We start from the raw sequence: 4451 nt of genomic DNA, 5'->3' as shown, positions 1-4451 counted from the left end.
CGGAGAACTACTTCCGGGGTCACCAGCACGGCTGCCGCGCCCAGGGAGCAGGGCCAGGGGGCGGCCCTTCCGGGGTCACCACGCTGACTCCGCCCACGGGCGGGGCGGGGCCGAGCCGGTCTCCCTCCGCCGCCGCCGCCACCTCCCGCGCTGGGGCGGGGCTTTGCGGGCGGACGCCCCCGTCCCGGCCCATGCCGTGATTTCGACCCGGCCCCTACAGCGCCGTATCGCTCCGCGCCTCAGTGCCCGTCTCTCCGAGCGCTACCCCGGGCCTTGCAATAGGCTGGGGCGCCTGACGCTCCCGCGACTCCCCTCCGTGCCCCACAGACGTGCCCCCGTAGCCCTGGCCATAGCCCGTCCCTCCGGCTAGGCCGGGCCCGCCTGCCCCCCGCTCCCCTGGGACCGCGCCAGCGAGGGGCCGGGACCGGCTCTGTCCGCCGCTCCGCCCCCTTTCGCCCGCTCCTGCTCTGAGCCCGGCCCGGGCGGGGCACACACCGGGCTGCTCCCTTCGGCTCCGCGGCGCCGGACGGGCAGCACCCCGCAGGCCTCGCCAGGCCGGGCTGGGGAGCTGGGTCGGGGCACCTAGCCGCGGGTCTCTGGCGGTGGGTCGGAGCCCGCCCGCAGCAAGGATGAGAGGCCGCGGGGGCGCCTTAGTGGCCAGGCGGTTCCATGGTGTAATGGTTAGCACTCTGGACTCTGAATCCAGCGATCCGAGTTCAAATCTCGGTGGAACCTGTTCCTTTTCGCCCTCCCCCTGAGCTGCACAGAGAGGGAAGGTTTCCTCTCCATCTCACACAGCCTTTCCCGTGAGTTTCTAGTAACAGAATCATTATTTTCAATAAAAATAAATTGTTTATCACTTTGGAACCTTACCCAGGCTAAGTGCATGGGGGAGTTATTGTTGACATATAGTTGATATATAGTTCTTCTGTTGCCATTATTAATTATTATTAATGTCTCATTAGGGGTGGGTTAATATTCAGAAGGCGACAACGTGTGAAGCCATGCAGCCGTTTCTTTACAAAGAGCAGCCTAGAGCTAGCTCAGCTGGGAGACTCAGCCAGGCTCCCACACCCCTCAGCAGCAGCACAATGTGGGCTGAAGCCATCCAAGGTACAAGCAAATCAAAGCTGAGTTGGGGCTTGAGTCCCTTTGCCTCGGTTAAGTTGAATCTCTTCAATACAGGTATTAGCAGGGAAGTACTTGAATTAACAATGTGCAGCCTTCAAGTAGCTTTCTTTGGCCTTATTACTCCAAAGGACCCTCCGGATGCTTTGTGTACAAGTAACTCATCACCCACAAGGTGTGAACAGCATAGCACAGGAGTTTTACATGGTGGGTTTTGTACTTTAGGTATTACCAAGCATGGCACTCTGTACAACAGTCAACTGAAGAAAATGGGCTCCAGATGTGGGAGTCTCCTGTGAGAAGTCAGTGACTTGGCAGAACTGTCACATCAACAAGGACAGGGAAGGTAAGCTAATATTTCAGACTGTGAAACAGGTCAGTATGTAGGGGGCTCGTGGTGCTGGGGCTTGGAGAGGGAAGTGGGTAAGACCGAGTCTCGGGTGGGGAGATCTCTGGAAACATGCTGCGTCTGTAGGAAGAGTTAGAGAAATCTAGATCTATTCGGGAGCAAAATGAAAGAACAGCGTGCTCCACTTCACATCACCTCCGTTCAAAGACTGGGTAGGTTTTGGATCAAGCCTGTCTCTAGTCTTAAAGATCTTTATATCTTTAGGAGGTATCCTTCTCCTGAAGAAATTAACTATTGGGGAAAGGAGTAGGCCATAAAGTTCTGCTTGGCAGAGGAAGACTGTCCCAATAAATTCAGGGGGGGTTTGAAAGACTCATTTAGGAGGAGGGAGCAGAAGAAAAAGATATTCAAGCATTAGCTTGGGCCAAAGGAGAAACAGCCTTGAACGTGGAAAAACATGGCAATCCCTTTGTCCTGCATGAAGCCCAGAATAAAAATCCGGTACCGCAATGTCCCTCTTAGCAGGGGATCAGAAAAGACACAAGTGAGCAAAAAAATATTGTTGGGAAAATGAGCGTTGTTTAAAGGCAGGCTAACATAAAGCAATCATGCTTGGGTACAGTCCCTGACATGCTTATTTTATGAATTTATTCAAATTCATTTCAATGGAAGTCAATGAGAGCTTTGCCATTGACTTCCATGGCACAGGATTGAGATCAAGATGTGAGAAGTCAAAATGATATTCATGGCCATATAATTGAACTGGAGACTTTAAAATTTCTTCTTCTGCCACAGGATTGTTTTCAGCAGTGGAATTGATACATTACTCATTCGCATAATTAAGCGGAATATTCTCATACTCCGTGTAGCCCAGTAGCATTAAGGAGAGTTATGAATGTCAAGCACTGTTCATTGGGATAAGAAGAAACCCTTTAACATATTCATTTTTGTTGTTTAAAAATACATTATGCTGTTAAATTAACACCAGTGTGCACATTTCTGTAGCACTGAAAATAAAAGATTGAGTAGAGACATTGATTTACAATAAAATAACAAATTATGTAATAGCAGTTCAGCTATTAAAGAAGAAGGATGGTCTAGTGATTAGGGGACTAGATTGGCACTCGGGAAATCTGGGTTTCATTTCTTCGTCTACCACAGCCTGGCTCTGTGACCCTGGGTAAGTCACTTAGTTTCTCCTGATGTGTCCCCATTGTGATAAAAACCCATAGCTCAGAGATCAGGTCAGCTGATTCAGACTGCTAGTCTGAAAACTGCATTGTAGATGCCTGGGCTCTAAGACCCATCTGCCTCCTGTCCTGGGGTCATAGAGCCCAGTCTGAGCCCAAATGTCTGCACTGCAATGTTATAGCCCTGCGAGCCTGAATCAGCCGTCCTGTGCCAACCTCAGGTCTTCTATTGCAGGGTAGATTACGTTCTGTGTCTCAGGGCACAAGAGCTGACTTGTATTTTTCCTGGTGGGTGCTCCATCCCTGCTCTGCCCTGAGGCCCTGCCCACACTCTACCTCTTCCCACCCCCACTCTGCCCCCTCCCCTGAGACTCCGCCCTCACTCCGCCGCTTCCCACCCCCACTCTGCCCTCTCCCTTCAGCCCTCCCCCCCCCCCCCCCCGCCTGCCGCTCCCTGCTCTCTGCCTCCCCTGCCCCAAGCGCCTCCGGCCTGCTAAACAGCTGATCAGCAGCCAGCCCCAGGGCCCGAATCACTATGGCTACTGGGTGCTGAGCATCCCCTATTTTTTTTCTGTGAGTGCTTGAGCCCCAGAGAACCAACTGAGTCGGCGCCTATTTCTCAGGGTATGTTGACGCTACAAAATTATATCAATCGAAGTTACTTCGATGTACAGCCACTGCAGTAATTAAATTGCTTTGGCATGTCCACACTATGCTCCTTGTCTCGGCAGTGAGTGTCCTCACCAGGAACGCTTGCACCAATTTAACAGTCAGCGTGGGGCATTGTAGGATGGCTTCTGTAAGGCAGCAAACAGTCAATGTGAGCAACACAGTGCCTACACTGACACTATCGACCTAACTATAGCAACCTAAGTACTACACCTCTCGTGAAGGTGGCGTTATTAAGTCAGAGTATGTCTACACTTACTGGGGATTGACACTGCGGCGATCGATCCACCGGGGGTCAATTTAGCGGGTCTAATGAAGACCCACTATATCAACGCAGATCACTCTCCCATCAACTCTGGTACTCCACCGGAACGAGAAGCATAAAGTAAGTCGACGGGAGAGTTTCTCCTGTCAACCCAGCGCAGTGTAGACACTGCAATAAGTCGACCTAAGCTACGTCGACTCCAGCTACATTAATCACATAGCTGGAATTGCGTAACTTAGGTCGACTTAACCCGGTAGTGTAGACCTGCCCTCAGTGTAGTGGGCAAATTACATCGGTGGAAGCTACATTTTAGTGTAGATGCTTACAGAGTTAGCTTGACTAAGCTGCCTTGCGTCGACCTAACTCTGTAGCATAGACCAGGGCTCAGTTCCTCATCTGTGCAATGGGGATAATAGTGCTGCCCTACCTAAAAGGGGTGTTGTGAGATAAATACATTACAGAGTGTGAAGTCCTTGGATACTATAGACGTTGGGGGGTTGCAAAAGTACGTAAGGTGTGAACTTGAAATTTGTCAAGCTTAGTTTCACCCTTTAAAAGACAAAAGTTTTTTTTATGGTGTTGTGGAAAAAAAATAGCACAAATCAAATGACTTTTTGTTCCACAGCTGTAAAAAAAAACAAAAACAAAAAAAACCAAACAGCAACACAAAAAAACTAGGTTTTTTTGTGTGCTTTTATAGATCATATTTATCAGTTGATATTTCAGAAAAACTTGTAATGACACTTTTTCCATATATACAAGAGTCATTTCATCCTGCACCTAATTGCAGTTATTTCTGGGGTGGAGCTAGGTAATACAACATAAGAGTTTAGAACAGGAAGTAAGAAAC

The 4451-nt window shown here is 49.9% G+C and overlaps 1 non-coding gene across 1 annotated transcript; it reads left to right on the top strand.

Annotated features, from left to right (window-relative positions):
• Window positions 1-663: 663 nt before the first annotated feature.
• TRNAQ-CUG (transfer RNA glutamine (anticodon CUG)) lies at window positions 664-735 on the top strand. The gene has a single exon. It is a non-coding gene; the product is annotated as a tRNA-Gln (tRNA).
• The last annotated feature ends 3716 nt before the right edge of the window (window positions 736-4451 follow it).

The sequence above is a fragment of the Natator depressus genome, chromosome 10 (genome assembly GCF_965152275.1).
Source record: "Natator depressus isolate rNatDep1 chromosome 10, rNatDep2.hap1, whole genome shotgun sequence".
Lineage (NCBI taxonomy): Eukaryota > Metazoa > Chordata > Testudines > Cheloniidae > Natator > Natator depressus.
This window is presented reverse-complemented; position numbering and strand designations above follow the sequence as displayed.